Genomic DNA, 19,183 nt, shown 5'->3' with positions numbered 1-19,183 from the left:
GGAGGGCAACAAAAATGATTACGGGACTGGAACACATGACTTATGAGGAGAGGCTGAGGGAACTGGGATTGTTTAGTCTGCAGAAGAGAAGAATGAAGGGGGATTTGATAGCTGCTTTCAACTACCTGAAAGGGGGTTCCAAAGAGGATGGATCTAGACTGTTCTCAGTGGTAGCAGATGACAGAACAAGGAGTAATGGTCTCAAGTTGCAGTGGGGAAGGTTTAGGTTGGATATTAGGAAAAACTTTTTCACTAGGAGGGTGGTGAAGCACTGGAATGCGTTACCTAGGGAGGCGGTGGAATTTCCTTCCTTAGGATTTTTTAAGGTCAGGCTTTACAAAGCCCTTGCTGGGATGATTTAGTTGGGGATTGGTCCTTCTTTGAGCAGGGGGTTGGACTAGATGACCTCCTGAGGTCCCTTCCAACCCTGATATTCTATGATTCTATGATCATAGAACTAATATGTCTCTGCTAACATTGGAGGGAGAAGTGCAGGGTAACTCACCCTCTCCTAGTTTATTGATTTGATCCTTGTTTAAAGGGAAGCAGCCTACTGGTCCCGGTGGAATGTAAAAAATAGAAAAGGAAAACGTAATTGTGGGGAGAGAAACAGCAACATTTAATGTAGTAGTTGTTGCTATCAAGCATTGCAATAAACAGTTACAGAGATTTCTTTAAACATGGTGTTAAACACGACTTTGCTGTCAGCATAGGTAGGGACAAGTTGGGTGAGCTGATTGAGGTTAACTGTATGGTTCAAATGTGATTTAGCCATTACATGATAAGTCCTAACTTGAGCTCTAAGGGGGGCTTAGACATTACATAGGCCTTGTGCTGGGCCTGTGAAGAGGAATGAATTACATCTTTTTGTACCTAACTATGGGTCATAAATTTTTCCAGGCCATGAGTACATGTAAGAAGTTGACCAAATTTTCAAATTAAGAAAACACTTATGTGCAACAACTTTCAGGGCCATAAAATATTTGAATAGTTATATGTAATGTGTGCTAGAGCTGCTACCTTCTGCTTCCAGCTCTACAGTGACACATGAATATTTCTCAAAATGGAAGATTTTCTCTTTGACACATGAATATTTCTCGAAGTGGAAGATAATGCTCTGAATTAGTATATCATGAAACACTGAACAATTGTCATTAATATTCATTTTAAGCAAAAGAACAATATTGATAGTGCCTATGTTTATTGAACTTTTTTTCTCTCTACTTGCAACACTTTTCATGAGACTGACCAATGTTCCACTGTGCTATTTGTTCTTGTTAAACACAAAGCAAATTTGTCTACCATCCCATATTATAAAAAGCCCAATGTTTAGACTGATGAAATGAAAAAGCAGATGTCCAGAGTTCCAGAAGAAATTCTTGGGAAACTGAGACCTCATATAAAAAACTGTGATTCTCCAAGTAAAATTGGAATATATAGTCTCTTTTAACATGAAAATCTGATTTGGTCACAATTTAAGGACTCATATCTTCTCCTCATGAAGTCAATGGGAGCTTTGAGTGCACAGTGATGGCACAACCAATGGCCAAAGAAACCAATGGCTACCATTAAAGCTGCCACCATTTTATCATCTACATACTTTTTTAGTAATTTACATAATTTGGTAACCAATTCTTCTTGCACGATAGAGCATATATCATGTGGAAGAAGCTTTTACAAGGTAGCATAGAACAGGGCCAATAACTTCACCATGTTTCAGGTTCTGACCTTATCATTTTTGTGCACTGAGGCTAAAAATTGGACATTTGCAACCATATCACATGAAAATATATTGGAAATGACATTTTATTCAATTAGAGTCTTACGTGTGTTTCATTTATTGAAAATAAAGGACATTTGGCTTTTTATTTACTGTTCTTGTAAAACTGTAATTAAATAACAGCTGCATTGGTATGGCACATTCTGTAAAAATAGAATGTCTTTGCTTGCCATGTAGGGTCTGATTCATGATTCTACAGCTGTTTCACACGTAGACCTCTTAGTGAAATCAATGGAAATTCAATCTGCAAAGCAATGGAAGAATATATCCTTAGTGTGTTGTCACTCCATTTAAAATGATAAATGACCTTTTGGCCTTTTAAAGGGACATACTTTCTTTCTTTTGAATCCTTTAATGTTATGCTCCCTTAAAAAAAGCCTAGAAGTACTGACCTTTTGCATGCAGCAATTTTAATGGCACAGTTCAGTCAAGAATGTTTTTAATAAAAAAGTGCCTAACAAGAAGAATGAAAACTAGAAATAAGCATCTAATAAAGTTTAGTAATGATACTAGAAAAGGAAACATTTCGTTAATGGAACCACTGTTATTTTTTAAGGGATATCTGTAGTATGTAGTGACCTAGTCTTTAGTAATCTTTACTTGGGGATCTCCCGTTTCATTGATGTACTAAACCCCTCATTTCCTGCATAGATTGATGCCTACTAGTGTAGTAGCAAGAAAGTATACGCAAAAGAGACAAGCTCTTGTCGTTCTAATAACGGATCTTTCTCAAAGGAAAGTAGAAATGGTCCTGGAAAATTCAGAAAAGACAGAAAAGAAATTGGAAAAGAACATCTACTTGCAAAATGTTAGGCTGCAGATACAGATAAAGATGTGGTTTGAAGGGCAAATTGTCTATAACTCCTATTGCAAAATCATTTACACCAAACTTAACATCAGGCAGCCAAAAGCGATCCATACATGTTGGTAGCATGCAACATTATGGGAAGTCAGCAAGTTGTGTTTAATTGAGCTCCACGGGCCCTAATCTGTTGGGTGTGCTATGCATTAGGGCCCCTGCTCCTGCACCACTGATGTCTATGGAAGTTTTGCCACTGAATACAATGTGGGTGGGATCAGGGCTTAGGGCTGATTGTTGCTGGTGGCCCACTCTTAAATCTGGCTAATCATGCTCTGATTATGGTTCAACAAGCTAATTTGGACCCTGACATGCGTATGACCCAACATCCTCAGGTAAAATGGCTAGGACTTACTAAGTGAATGTTACTTATTTTAACTCTTAATGCACCAAATAATTCTCTTCCCACAACTTCTGGGGCTCATCTTCCTGAATCCAAACCTGACTTCTGCCCATGGGTTGATTCCTTCCAATTTCCTACTTGTCTGCCAACTGCCAATGGCCTGATTTCACACTACTGCCCACTCTGACTCTGCAGTCAGATGGTCCAGGTGGTTGACCCACCACTTTCTCATTCATAGCCCAAGAGATGGCTGGAGAACCAGAAGCAGAGATGAAAGTCATGTGGGGAGTTCAGGGTAAGGCATGAGGCTGATTTCCAGCAGTGGAGAAATGAAAAGGGTAAGAGTTGCTTTGGAAATAAATAAATGCCAAGTGTGTCCCCCTGCTGCTGGGAACCCTCCCCAAACTCTCACACCACTGCTTCCATCTTTCCCCTCAATATGCTTAGAAACAAGCAGGTCCCTGATGCTACTCACTTGAGAATTATCTTATTTGCACAGGACAAAGCTTCCCACAGCTCATACACAGCTGAGTAGGTTGGTCACCTAATACAGCTCCCCTTCGGATCACACTTGATCAGCTAGGAATATCTGCCACATAAGGGCCACAGTCTAGATTTTTTAAAAAGACGTATATGTGACATTTATATGCATGGAATATATCTGTAGTACATCGTAAAAGAGAATAACAGATATACAACACTGCAACCATAGACTGAGACCAAGCTTTGCTTGCACTTCACTGTCGATGTTTTGACACTGGTACTCACTACACCAAACATAATTATTTCACTTGTACCTTGTCCACCCATTTGTCTGCTTTGTCCACCCACGTGTCTCTCTCCACATGCAAAGAGTATAAGGTCTTTGGGGCAGGGACTGTTTTGTTTTTTATGTGCATGTACAGTGTCAAGTACAATGGGGCCGTGACTGGAGCCACAAGGTGCTACTATAATACATATAATTATAAAAAAAGTTTGGGTGGATATTAAAGAAAGTTTTTTCCCTCCCAGAACTTTCATTTTACTGTCCCTAATGCAACAAAATGGTGACCTGTAGGGCATGGTTCAGATCTCACTTACCTATGTTTTACACTGGTTTAATTTCATTGGCTTCTCCTGATTCACACCAGTGCAAATGGGATGAGAATCAGGCACTTTGTTTTCAGCTGGACAAGCCTGACAATGCAACCAGTCCTTAAAAGAATAAAAGAAAAAAGAAAAGAAAAAGAAAAAGAAAAAAAGAGGAGAGGTGTTTTTTCAAGCCCATGCTCTATTTCCATGCTTCAGTCCCTCTTTGTTTTAACTCTGCCCACATGCTGGTATGTGATGGTGTTAATTGGACATTTTGCCTTTTGAATCAGATACAGAATGTGAACCCAACTCATTTACAACAAAATAAAAAAGAAATTGGAGAGAGTGAATATATCCATTAAAGTTGTTGTGAATAATTTGCCTTAAATGAAAATATACTGAGAAAACAGAAAAAACTGCTATACCTTGCCCTCTGCAGTAGAACACAAGACAGATTTGCAATGTTAATTATTTCTACCAGCTTTAAGCTTGAAATATGAATATGTCAGGTATTTAAATAGTAATTTACTTTAAAAAATCTCTACTTTATTAAAATATCATTATGCATATTTGAAAGTTAAAAGTCAAAGCTATGTAGCTGCAGAGGTAAAATTCACATTTATTGTCCACTGAATGTGATGGAAATTGAATTTGTCAGGAAGCTGATTGATATCTAGAAGTGTTTTGTTTTCAGTGACTGGCACTGCCGAGTTACAACCATCTATCATCTAACAGGTAATTAGTCAGATTTCTCATCATGAGCCTTCAGTCCTGCTGTTTTATTATTGAAATACCACAAACCAGTAGGCATCTGAATGCAGATAATATTCTCTGTCATGGTCTTAAGGACAAAGACAACATTTTGCATCTCAACCATAGTAAGTCTGATTAAAAGTCACTGAAATGTAAGTCAGGACATTAATATTGAAGGGGGGAAAGGGCATCCTGAAAAACTCTGTATTGCTCCAGTTTCCTGTTGTAAAGTAAAAGGTAATATTAAAGGCCTCAATCATGCAGTCCCCATTCAAACAATCGGTGTCAATTGGTTTGGGCAGAGGATGAATATGAAGGTCTTAGGAGTGTATGGGCCAAATTGTGGTCATGCAATCCCCTCACCTCTCCTCATGCTGTCTGTAGATTTAGCCCTGCAGAGTTGTTGGACTTCAGCTTAATGGCTCCCATTGGGCCCAATTTTGCTCCCTCTTAAGTTAGTGGTAATTTTCTCATGTATTTTAAGAGAAGCTAGATCTCATCCATTGTGCTTGGGCCCTGTACAGGGTGAACAAGCATAGGGTAGAGGATCCATGCCCTCTCTCACTCCCTTGTGCAACCATCAGTTGGCTGGCTCCATGTGCTTGTCTGTAAACCAAGACAATAATAACTTGGGGTGCAAATGTGGGTTTGCAGCATTATCATGTTTAATATCATTTAAAGTGCAACATTTTAAAAATTGCTAATACATAAGCTACCTGTCATGATTTTAATACAACTACAATTATTTTAATGTTACAAAATATCTGTCATCCTCCCCCATTCCACCACAGCTCTATGAAGTGTTGGTTGTATATGATATAACTGAAGTTAAACAAATCATAACTAGGAAAGGATATGAGAAAGGAAAAATAAACTGTTAATAGAGCTTCAGGAAAATGAGCAGGATGAACTGGTTACACTATTAAATGTTTTACGCTTCAAATTCCAGCTTCAGACTCAATATCTACAAGGAAATTCAAAATGTGTTGCTGTTTGCCCTTCGAATATTTATTTTGTAACAGAATTCAACTGTGTGAACTAATATTAGCAAAAGCTTGTTTAATGTTCTGTTTGTGGGCTAATTGATCTAATCCAGCTGTAGGACTCATAACATTGGAATGCCAACAATGCTGGTAGCTTCATAAAGTCAAAAGCTATTTTGTTCAGTTAATTCTAAAATAAAATCATTTATGAACTTTCAAAGGAAGCTTGGGATCATAATATCCCAGTTTTCCATAAAATCTCAGGACGTAACAGTCATTAACTCTTAATGAGTTGTAAATGTAATGCCTATTCCTGGAACTTTCATTGTTGAACATGCATAATTTTACATGCTTTCATAATCCTGAGTTAAAATGATAATTCGCCATAGCTGATAAGGTATTATTCGTTTATACAGCATACCAGAAATCATATTAAAAACTCTAATTATACAAAGGAATGTTTCATGCAAGTGGTACTAATAATTTCCAAAGCAACTATGTTGTCCAAATGGATATAATATATTTAATGATTTAAATAATTTAACAGAAGAAGGATTTAAATTGCAATATAAATTATTGGACAATATATATGTGACTATCTTGTTACCCTGTTTAATTTCCATTTGTTTCTTAACATTGTTTAATATTATGAAACCAGATGATTTTCAGTTTCAAGGTTTCTGCATATGCCTGAAGTGACATTGTCACATGGAGAATGAGAGGTTGAGACATGACTAATAGTAAAAGAAATGCTGGAATAATAAGAGACAGTTAGCTAGTACAGGAAGATGGTTCATGCTCCATGAACTAAACTAAATTAGAAATGGACTTAACTCAAAACCCCAGACCAGAATACCCTCAAACTTTGTGAAAGTGTAGAACTGTATTCAAACTCTGTGGATCTGGCCTATCTATAAACTAAATGGTCCCTACACAGATGCTCAAATGCCCCCCTTGATGAATAATATTTGATGAAGCACCTTGGTGACACTGGAAATACAAACCCAACCAAGGGGCATGGCTTTTCTGTGCCCTCTCTAAAATTAAGAGGTCTGTTTTACATGAAATCAGGCCTGCCTAGGTCCATGATCAAGTTTACGCTGTCCGGCTTTTTGTAAACAAGTGCCTTACCTCTTGAGCAGCTGGGAAACAATTATTCTACACTCCATTTTTAGTCATATAACCCATTCACCGGGAAGGGCTATCCACTATCCCAAGATAAATTTGTCAGCAAATTAAGTTCATAGGTCAAACCACAGTTATTAACAGGGATACTTGAGGAACATAATGTGGCTGTCTAGTCAGGACATGAGATATAAGCAGTAACAAACAACCCTGAAATCTCACTATATGGAAATAAACCAATGCAAGCATGGAAGACAGCCAAAAATGAACTCTAATTAGATACAAATGCATTTTCAGAATGATTTAATAGATCAGAAAAGTGGCAGATGTGTCAGTCTATTCCTGGTCATGCAGAACTGACCATGTGAGTGTGAGTGAGGAGCCAGAAAAGTGGGGGAATGGGGAGAAAGAAAGCTCCTTCTTATGAACACCACACCCTCATGACCTGAGGCAGGAGACGGCCACAGGAATCCAAAGGATGTTTTCCCCGAACAGCAAACCATGTCAGATCCAAAGAATATTCTGTAGTCAGTAAAAATTCCAGGGTCCTGACACTTCATGTTAAAACAATGGTTCTCTAGCTTTTTTATAAAAGCGGCAAAGAGTCCGTTGGCACAGTATAGACTAACAGACATATATGCTCCAATACGTCTGCTAGTCTATAAGGTGCCACAGGACTCTTTGCCACTTTTACAGATCCAGACTAACACGGCTACCCCTCTGATCCTTAGCTTTTTTATGTTATGGTAACATAAGATCAAAGTCCTTTCATGGGCCGTTTCCCCTGCTGACTCCCCAATCAAGATTCCACACCTCTCCCATGACTGCTATAGTGCTTGGTTATGTGAAAATGTAATATGAGGAGCATATTAAAGAGACAAAATGAAAACAAACTCACTTTTATGTAAAGGGTATGACTATGTTGGTTGCACACCCCCATTTTGTGTTTCTGTTGTCCTGGGTATTTGCTCTCTTTGTTTGTAGAACTCAACATTTATTAGTATTGTTTCTTTTCCTATTGATAGTATTTCCCAGCTCTCTGATCCCTCTGGGTCACTTTGATTCTTCCCTTCCATGAGATAACTGTTTCTCCAATGTTGGAGTTGTCCACAGAATTGAGCACAGATGAATTTACACCCACAAAACACTGGACAAAGAAAGACACAAAGCAGTGACATAGGCTGTAGAGAGGTAGAGATAATTGAATGTAGCTAGTCAAAAAGCCTCTCGAAGAAGAGTCCTGGGAAATAACCAGCAAGAAGTTCCAGGCTTGATCTAACACCTGTAATAGAAGTCCCTTCACAGGACCATTGTCCTGAAGACACCAGTTTAAAAAACACTGTTCTAGAAGACATAACTCAGTGGGGAATTCTAAACAATCATTAGAATAAATGTCTACATTTGTGTCTGGGGCAAATATCAGATATATGTTACAGAATTGCCCATTAAACAATGATCCCTAGGGTTAGAGCCTGTTAACCTGGATTTTCATCTATCCACGGATTAATCGTTGGAAACTACTATTCAAATTTGGTAGTATGAGGACTAATTTTTGTCTTCTGATTCCCCAGTGGAGGGCTGTTTATGTTACATGATGCTGGCATGGACAGAGGCAAGGAAGGGGTCAATAAAGGGTGAAGAGAAGTGAGGCTGGGGTAATAGCCAAAGGGAGATGTGTAACACTCTGCCCCCTCTAGCACAGTGGGAAATTTCCTCAGCATTGCCTTTTGTCATATTTCTTGCATATTTCTTGTCATATTTGTCACATTTGTAAACTGATGACTTATCTGTGAACTGATCCAAGTTCCTAGACATTTGCTTCTATTGAAAAGATACAAATAACTGCCTGTGAAGTAACAGAAGAGATACTGTATGGGTATCAAGAGAACAGATATTGCAAACATCTCTTTCATACACTGGGTTTTTTTTGTTGTTCTTCTAACTATTGTCTTCAAGAGCATATCCAGAAAATAAAAAGTGCTCCTCGTTTCAAGAAGCAAGAGAATGTCCAAGGGTTTTGAATGCCCAGATTCTAATAACAGTTTTAATTTGTAACGCTCCCAGTCACTGCTGAGAGGATGTCTATAGATTGGAGTTACAATCAGTGTAAATGTGGTAGGCTAGAGCCATATAGGGTGCGAGTCATCAGAAAGGGTTTTACTTTTCAGTGTTTACCTTTGTCATTTCAAACTAAGCAAGCTAGTTGATGAGATTGCTGATTCTGACATGGCACATTATAATTTCAAATAATTGAAACTGCCTCTGGCCATGGCAGTTGCTTCCAGGAGTAGTTAGTAGTTGAAGGTTTAAGAGATCCAACATGTCAGTATTTTGTAAGAGGTGTTGAAGGAGACCAGAAGCCAATGCAAAATCTCAAGGGGAAGGGAAGACACCTGATTTGTCTCACCTTTGCACATTCCCACCATGCCTAGGTTTATCAGGAACTGGAAGCATGGGAAGGAAGCCATTAGGAAGGTAATTCAGGAAAGATGGGGGACTGAAAGAAAGGGGATCAGTTCAGGACTAGTTCTTCCCAAGAGTTCCAACTGGCTTCTTCCCTCTCTGTCAGAAACCCTCCATTATCCCTTGCACAGCACTTCCTACCCTCCCGTCACATGACTGAAATCCTAGAAAAATGGCAAGTGTTAAGGTGTTAAATACCTGGGGATTAGCTAATATTATCATGGATAATAATAATTGGTGTTTTAGAAGAAGAGAATTCTTAAGTGTTCAACGGTTACCAAATAAATAATTTAAAATTTCAACATATTTACTAAATATTTAACAGTGTAAAAATCTAGAAAACAATTCTAGTATTTCCATTTTTTTGCATAGTTACCATTTTACACTACTACAAAACAGTGACATGTGTTACCGAAGATTTCCTAAGGCATCCAAAAGCAATATATGTGTGTGATATATGACATCCTTCCATAAATCCTAAATTTACACAGTATGCTAATGCTTGATTCCATAATTTCTTTTAAAAATGATTATACCCTGCTGCTAAGAGCAAAGGCATACTAAAATCAGTTTTCTATGCTTTTCCAACAATGAAATGCAAGCCAGCACACCACATAACCAACACTTACCATATGTTAGAAGATAATCCAGTAGGCTTCAGACACTGACATGATTTGCTTAAATAAAAATCCCCCTTTCTAAAGCAGTAACAATCTACCATTTTATTATTCCTCCAGCAACCTACTATAGAAATACTAATATTAAATATAAATGATTTTTAACTGTAAACCAGGCTGATCCATTTTTACTGCATTTAACATGCTATGGTTCTAGTTAGTTATGTTAGAAGAAAGAAAGCCTAATTTAAATCATTGAGGTATTCCAGGAAATTCACAAAACACAGAAAATATTCACCAGATCGAAAGAAAATCTATGGCATAGCTATGCTTTCCCAGGTATACTGCAGATGACATAAAGCAGTTCATTTTAGCATTAAAAGAATTAAATGTATACTAGAAAAATAGCTATAAAATCATTTTCCCACAGCAGTGATGTCCCTTAAATATATGTCATTTCTGTACTGAATAATGCCCCAGTCCACAAACTTTCAAGGGACCAGTCATGCTTAATGTTAAGCACATGCATAAGTATTCAGAGGACTGAGACATAAGTTAGTACATGTGAAATGCTATTTTTTGTTGATGAAAGGAATAGAAGGGATACATCGGACATGCTAATATTAACAGTGCATGCACTACTATTGTTTCTTTATAGTTATAAAAAAGATAAGAACAATAGAAAAATGCATGTAAAAATAGCTAATATAGTGATTTCCCATAATTTCATATTCACTGAGGAATGCTTTTGGGATATCAAGTACTACTCATGGGTTGAAAATAAAATATTCTAAAACATAGTTACTCTGAATTTTCTGACAGGTTTCAGAGCAGCAGCCGTGTTAGTCTGTATTCACAAAGGAACAGGAGTACTTGTGGCACCTCAGAGACTAACAAATTTATTTGAGCATAAGCTTTCATGAGGTACAGCTCACTTCATCGGATGCATTCCGTGGAAAATACAGTGGGGAGATTTATATACACAGAGAACATGAAACAATGAGTGTTACCGTACACATTATAACGAGAGTGATCAGGTAAGGTGAGCTATTACCAGTTCTATTATACCTCTTTTCTCAACTCTAGAAGGGAAGTGGCATACATTTGGCATAGGGGAGGGGGGTCTTCAAACTTTTTCAGACATTGGAGGGAGGTCAAATTCTCCTGTTAAATTCAGCAACTTCATCCCTTTTATGGGTCTTGCGCACGCCCTTACTCAGTAAAACTAGCTGATAGTCCAGGAGGAACTCTTGGACAATGAAACAGGACATCAAGCAATGTTGAGCACACCTGGTTGAAGAGACTGGGTTGCTAATAAATCTAATATGCAAAGGTTTGATATATAGATTTTAGCATTATAATAAAATATAAAGTTGAGTCTCACATGTACAAATGTACATGACTAAAGAGCTTGCCATTACTTGAAACAATCATAGTATTGAAGAGTGAAGATGTGATAGACATGACAATATTAAACTGGAAACTACAAATGGAAAATTATATTTAAATATTCATCATTGATGCAAACAGTATGCATGGATACAAACTGATTATTGGACTATGTTATGTGGAAATAAAATATGATTCCTTTTATCTGCTGCTGAGGTCTTTCTATGTAAAATATTTGAAATAATTGACTCAAATAAGCCAGGATATAATTCCATTGGATTTACACAAATAAACATAAGCAATGGTCATAGTGTAAACCATTGATTAGCCAATCAATATGTTTTCCTGGACATTTAGAAAATGTCACAGGTTATCTGAACACTACTGAATCATGCATAGCTCATGCATCCATTATGAGATAATGTATTTTACTAATAAAACATAGAAAGACAGTTTATCCTTCTTGATGATGGCTTAAAATTAAATAGAATTAACTGTTTTATAACCTCTCAATTTACAGAATCACACAGTGGGGAAAAATGGCCAGTAAAGGGCATAGAAAATGATGTGGGTTACAGAGCGTGAAATGTCTATATTCAAGTAAAATACAAATAACCTGAACAAAATGCATCCAAAATAAATGAAGTACACTGTTTGATGCCATAGTCACAACATTTTAAAAATGTAATTCCAAATATAGCTGTATCCCAAATTCTTGGATGCACACGTATGACTTAAATGGAGAGCTATGCATATACATTAAGGGGCTGATTTGTCCAATATTCTTTTGTTGCTTCTTTAGAAGTGACTGCTTAGTACTGAGGGACTAATAATATTGCCGTACACCAGCACTCTTAGCCAATGTTATTGAAGTTAATGTGACTACTCACATGTGTAGCATTAAAGGTGTATGTAACCGTTAAGCATGTGTATATGTGTTTGCAGGATCTTGGTGGACGTTGTCATTGCCAACAATTATCACCTCTAACACCCTTCTCTTCTAGTCCTGGATCTCTTTCCATAGTTGTCCACTTGGTCTCATGATTATTCAGTGAGGATAATGGGGACTTTAATGAAATCAAATTTATTTTCACTTATTAACTAAGCCAGGGGTTTTAGTCTTTAGTGATAATAGGAGAGTGCACTAAAATAGTGCACCAAGTGAAAGCAGGGAGTTCTACGCCATAAAGGATGTTCCTTAAGTGGGCTTGGGGTATAGGAATCACTGGCTTAAAGCTTACCATAGCCTCAGACTTTTCACATGACCCCTCCCACCTCCAGTTGCTCACTTTCTCTGCATGTGGAGATCCTCAGCTCTGTTGAGGGCTATCCACAGGGCCTGAAGACAGTTATGGCGCTGAGGCGATGGGCTGTGGCTGACATCCCTCTTCACATGGGCTGGGTGAGGTGTGTCTGCAGAGGGTCCCTTATGTGTATAGATTCTTAGGCAATAATCTGGGCTGATATTATAGTGCTGTTTTTGAACAAAGTAAGCATAGGTTTATGGCTTAAAACACCACAACAAAATAAAACACCTCATACATCCTGGTTAAACATATCAGGCTATCATACATTAGACCAGCTAGTAAAAAAGACTGCAAGGAAAGGCAACTGGTCAACATTTATCTCCAGCTTTTCAGAGTCACACAGGATTTAGCCTCACAGCTGCTCTTGGTTTTAATGAGAGCTGCATGGCTGAATCCTGCACTACTCTGAGATTTTTGTGTGAAACCAATAAGAATGTTCACTACTAAAACAACGTTTAGTTCATAGCATCGTGGTAGAGGTGGACAAGGTCTAGTCGGTCATTGTGGGCCTTTCTACTTCATAAGTAGATATAGTCCTCTGATACTGGATGCATGAAGCATTAAGGTAGTACTAAGCATAGCCTTAGCCAAAAGAGCAAAAATGTTTAATTAATTGATTCAATGAAATAAAATCCGGCCAAGTTCTAATAATACTTAAAACTGAGTATATCATCTGTGTTTTACATCCCCTCTTCAATAGCTTTCTATTTTGACCGTGGTATTTATAAGTATATATTCTTTAGAAATAGTACAACACTGAAATAGCTGGCACAAACTTGAAAATGCATTTATGTAAATGCAGATTTCCTGAGATATCTTAAGGCCCAATCCTGCAATTCCTTGCACACGAGCTGACTGCTGAGCCCACGTGGAGTTTCACTTAGCCCTGGTCTACACTACAGGGTTAGGTTGAATTTAGCCATGTTAGGTTGATTTAAAAATGACTGTGTCCACACAACCAACCCCATTCCATCGACCGAAAGGGCTCTTAAAATCGACTTCTGTACTCCTCCCCGATGAGGGGAGTAGTGCTAAAATCGACCTTGCTGGGTTGAATTTGGGGTGGTGCAGACGCAAATCGACAGTATTGGCCTCCGGAGCTATCCCAGAGTGCTCCATTGTGACTGCTCTGGACAGCACTTTGAACTCCGATCCACTAGCCAGGTACACAGGAAAAGCCCTGGGAACTTTTGAATTTCATTTCCTGTTTGGTCAGCGTGGCAAACTCAGCAGCACTCAGCAGCACAGGTGACCATGCAGTCTCCCCAGAATCGTAGAGCATAGAATGTTTCTACGCTCCCCCTATCATCTCTGTCCCTGAGGTTATCGCAGATTAGAAGGCGCAAAAAACGCACAAAAAACCCCCGCTGCATCCACTGTATAACCCTCCTCCCCATGTTCCATAGCCTCCTCACCCAGACACTCAAGAACACGGAGGGAGAGGCCACTCCACTCCAGAGGATGGCCCAAGCAACAGAAGGCTGCCATTCAAACAGTTTGATTTTTAGTGTGGCTACAATAAGCAATGTGGCCTTGTCCTTCCCTACTTCCCCACCCCACCCGGGCTACCTTGTCCATTCTCTCATTTTTTTTAATTAATAAAGAAAGAATGCATGGTTTCAAAACAATAGTTACTTTATTTCAAAGGGGGGAGGGTGGTTGGTTTACAGGGAATTAAAATCAACAAAGGGGGTGGGTTTGAATCAAGGAGAAACACACACAACTGTCACACTGAAGCCTGGCCAGTCATGAAACTGGTTTTCAAAGCCTGTCTGATGCACAGTGAGCCTTGCTGTGCTCTTCTAATCGCCCTGGTGTCTGGCTGCTCAAAATCGGACGCCAGACTATTTGCCTCAACCTCCCACTCCTCCATAAACGTCTCCCCCTTACTCTCACAGATACTATGGAGCACACAGCAAGCAGCAATAACAATGGGAATGTTGGTTGCGCTGAGGTCTGACCAACAGCACCAGCGAGCTTTTAAATGTCCAAAGGCCACCATTCTGCACTTGCTCAGCCTATAGTTGAACTGCTCCTTACTACTGTCCAGGCTTCATGAGCCATGGGAGCAAGAGTTAGGCAGGGGTAGGTGCAATCACGTGGTGCTGCTGGCTGGGAGAGCAGCCTGAGGCAGAAGTCTCCAGCTCGCATGATATGCCAGGCAGGACTGACTCTCCATGAGACGAACTTAAAGAAGAGAATGACCTGGAGTCTTTGGCTCCCATTCGGTCCTCTAAGAGGAGGATGGCCATGTCTGTCCAGGTACCCCGATCGACCTCACTGAGGAGGATTCCAGGGAGTCCTCCCAGAGCAGCAGTACCACATCTGCCAGCAGCACTCAGGAGGACCAGAACGTGTCCCCCGAGCTTGTCACTGGGGAGCAGGAGAGCAGAGTTGAAGGGGAAGTGGTGGAATACCAGGATGGGAAAGATTTTGGAATTGGGGAGCTTGTATGGGGGAAGATCAAGGGCTTCTCCTGGTGGCCTGCAATCATCGTCTCCTACAGAGTCACGTCCAAACATCAGGCAATCTCCAGAATGTGCAGGGTGCAATGGTTTGGGGACGGGAATTTCTCCGAGGTTTCAGCAGACAAGCTGGTGCGTCTGATGGCTTTTAGGCAGCATTTCAAACATTCCACGTCTAATAAGCCGGTCTCCTATCGATGAGCCATACACCATCCCCTGGAGGTTGCTAGGAGCCGGGCAGGGAAGATGTTCCCAGAACCCCTGGCCAAGCGGCTAAAAACTAACTTCTGCAACAACAGCAAGGAGCGGGTGGAGGAGGACCAGAGCAGAGAGCAAATGGTTTCTGAAGTCACAAACAGCAACAGGAGCCTTGAAGACAGTTGTTTATCATGCGGGAGAAAAAACCCAGCCACATTCCACCCGCAGTTTGAGGAGGGCCTTTGGCAGACTTGCCGAGATTGATTCCTTGAGCTCTTTCACATGTACGACAAGGACAGGTACCAGTCCTACTTCACCGTCTGCTGCGAAGGCAAGGACTGCTGCTGTGTAGCAATGCCAACTGCTGCTGGTGCTTCTGTGTCGAATGCTTGGCAGTCCTGGTAGGCCAAGGCGAAAGAGCAAGAGCCCTGGAGCTATTATATGTGTCAACCACAGAAGTGCTATGTGGTGTTACAGCACCAGCCGGACTGGAATGTATGGCTGCAAGACTTCTTCACCAGTGACAAAGGACAGGAATATGATGCACATAAAATCTAAAAGGGCCTGCACATTTCCCAGAGTCACTACCCTTGATAACAGAACATCAATGATTGCATTGGCTACTTGGATCACAGCAGCCCCCACAGTAGACTTGACCACAACAGCAGTGGTGACAGTGAACTGAGCGGGCTCCATGCTTGCCGTGATATGACGTCTGCCTGGGTAACCCAGGAAAAAAGGCGCGAAACGATTGTCTGCCATTGCTTTCACGGAGGGAGGGGAGACTGACGACACGTACCCCAAACCACCCACAACAATGTTTTTGCCCCATCAGGCACTGGGAGCTTAACCCAGAATTCCAATGGGCAGCAGAGACTGAGGGAACTGTGGGATAGCTACCCACAGTGCACCGCTTTGTAAGTCGATGCTAGCCACAGTAGTGAGGACGCACTCCACCAACTAAATGCGCTTAGTGGGGACATACACAATTGACTGTATAAAATCGATTTCTAAACATCAACTTCTATAGAATCGACCTAATTTTGTAGTGTAGACATACCTTTATTGCAACAGCACTCTGTGTGGGTGTAGCAGCTCCCTCCATGCAACAATCTGTAGGGTTTTAGAATATATGCTGTTTGGGGCAGGGGCTGTGTTTTACATACGTGGAGATACTACTGTACTCTAAAACAGAGTTTAGGCAAACAAATTTCAATCTAATGGTCACAGAAGTCACATGGTATTGTTTCTGCTACTTGATTGGATGATAGAATAGACTGTCCATAGGAGAATTATTCTAGAATAGTTATTCCAGAATAAACATTCTGGAACAATACCAAAAATTATTCTGGAACAGCTATTTTGATAAATATCCAAGTATAGACTAGCCCTCAGAAAAACTCTGTCTCTATGTGTTCAGAAGTAGATGAATTTTTCCAATCATCTTTGGTCATCCTCTACTAATTATCTCCATCTTTTCCAATATGCGGCTATAAAGCATTTAATTTCTTCAACTGATGGTTTTTGAAGTTGCCATGAAAAGGTTATTTTCTATATTTAAAAATACTATCGCATAAGAAACTGAAACAGTAAGTACGGTAGCCACACTTGAGTTGTCATGCTTTGAACATATGATTGCCATCATTTCACTTAAAGTATGGCAGCCAGTAGCAGATCTAATCATTATTACATGGTTTGTTTTCACACCACTTTTCCAGCATTGCCTTTTATGGGAATTCATAGTGCTAAATGGGTCAATTTAAGATCAAATTAGCCAACATTATGGTAATCAAGACATTGTACTGTCCTTTGAAGGAGAAACTTCATTCTGTAACCGTGAAAATTTAGTAGGGGGAGAGGAAACAAGCGTTCATCATAAAAAATTATTCTAACATTGAGAAAAAGACTGGAGTTTAAAAGAAGTAAAAGACAAGGGTTAATTTTTTTTAAAAAGGTCGAGACTATGTAATTTAAAAGGGTTTAACACAAAAAACGAGGGCAAAGTTTTAAAACAGTTTAAAAGTGAAAATGGTTAGAGTTAAATACATATTTTTGTAAAATAAAAAGGCGAAGGTTAAATAAAAATAGGTAGTGTTAAGTTATAAACAAAAATAGAAAATGGCTAGGTTAAATATAAAGGTATATAAAGGAACAAAGTGAAAGTAGTAAAAAGGAAGCAAGAACTAAACAAAAATAAATAAATAAAACACCTAAAAAAAGGAATCAGCAGGCCCTGATCCTGCAACAAGGCCATCAGGGCAGACCCTGATGTTTGTGCAGAGCCACACTGAAGTCAACCTGGGTGCAGGTGTCAATTTGCAATCTCTTGGCAGAGGTGTGCGCCTATCATCACCTGAACTTCCTTGCATGTATGTTGTAACTTATTCCCCCTTATGACAGCCATTTTTTAAAATCATTTTATACCCACAATCTTGTTGGGGCAAGAACTGCCTCTTCTTTGTGTGTAGAGCACCTGACACAATGGGGCTGTGATCCTGACTGCACCTTAGGGTGCTACAATAATAATAATATCATCATTATAACTTGGAGAATGTCTCTGTCTTTCTTTCATTATCTCTCTCAAACAAGAAAATCAAAGCCCACTGGATCCTCCTTATTTCCCTTTTCCTTAGCAGCACAAATGAAAACCATCCCCCTGTGGCACAAGAAGAGTGCAAGGAAAGGAGGGAGAACTATTGGTATTAGTGCTATAGAAACCACACATAGTTATGGCTCCTATTGGTGGCAGAAACATCAGTGCAGATGTCAAATGACAATTCATTCTAGCCTGGGATACGTAGACACCAGAACTGCTGTAAATAAGTGAGAGACACTATGAAAATGCCTATAGAGGGTGGCACAGCGTGGAAAAACATAGAAAACACAAAAATAGACAGGATTACACAGTTTCCTCAAAGTTGTCTGTTGACAATTTGAATGAACTTTTTCCAGCCCTATTAGTACATCACAAGAGCAGCACTTGGGCATATAACATGTATTATTAGTAAGTCCTATTGATTTTGTTTGCTGATAGTAACCTGACGCTGAATTATATCTATTCCTACAGTTGCTGCTCCCTCTGATTGGCCAGTAGTCACTGTCACTATGCCATGCTGCTACACTCATTCTGCGTGCTCCTTTTGGACCTCTTGACAACATTGCTCATGGAAGAAGGCATGGGTTAGAACTGCTTTGAGTAGTAAATGATTAATAAATGAAGGCCAGTTTTTAAGGTACTTCACAATACATAGTTGCTCAAAAAAGTTAAAGTTCTGAGATCATGACATTTCTGTCATTCAAGACTTGGTTCATCTGTAATTCTAGAAAGCTGAAGATTGAGAAAAAACACATGTGTAGTTCTTGAAACTGTTTGTTATTAACAGGAGAAACACAGTAAGCCATTGGGGAGACCCATCTGAATTTACATCTTTAGAGGACTGTGAAATACATGTGTCTGGATACAATGAAGCATCACCATCTATGAATAGCTATTGTCATCAGTTAAATATATATACTAAAATGTTCAAACCTGTTTGTCTAAAGTCAGAACCCTACACTGATAATTAGTCTCCTAAATAGAATGGCTTAATTTTTATAAGTGCTGACCACCCACAAATCCCATGGACCATCAGTGGGGGAGCTGTAGGAGATCGGCGCCTTTGAAAGTCGGGCTGCTTTTATTGGGGTCCTCAATATGGACTTAGGCGTCTAACAGTAGGAGTTTTTTTAACATTTTGGTTATTGTCATTATAGTGTTACTCAAGTTGCTACCTGAAAGACATATTTGTGCTTTGATTTTGTTTCTGTTCAACCCATACAAGTGGGTGTCT

General features: G+C 39.5%; 1 long non-coding RNA gene and 1 pseudogene across 1 annotated transcript in view; both read left to right on the top strand.

Moving 5' to 3' along the window:
- LOC141993419 (uncharacterized) overlaps positions 1–18,791 on the top strand; it is a 30,017-nt gene extending 11,226 nt beyond the window's left edge. Inside the window, exons 2-3 of the long non-coding RNA XR_012640850.1 lie at positions 10,817–11,036; positions 18,421–18,791. This is a non-coding gene — a long non-coding RNA (uncharacterized LOC141993419). The remainder of the gene's footprint in view (positions 1–10,816; positions 11,037–18,420) is intronic.
- Positions 12,735–15,911, top strand: LOC141993633 (DNA (cytosine-5)-methyltransferase 3B pseudogene; annotated as a pseudogene).
- Positions 18,792–19,183: the final 392 nt, after the last annotated feature.

The sequence above is a fragment of the Natator depressus genome, chromosome 9 (assembly GCF_965152275.1).
Source record: "Natator depressus isolate rNatDep1 chromosome 9, rNatDep2.hap1, whole genome shotgun sequence".
Lineage (NCBI taxonomy): Eukaryota > Metazoa > Chordata > Testudines > Cheloniidae > Natator > Natator depressus.
Note: the sequence above shows the minus strand (reverse complement) of the source record. Positions and strands in the feature narration are given on the sequence as shown.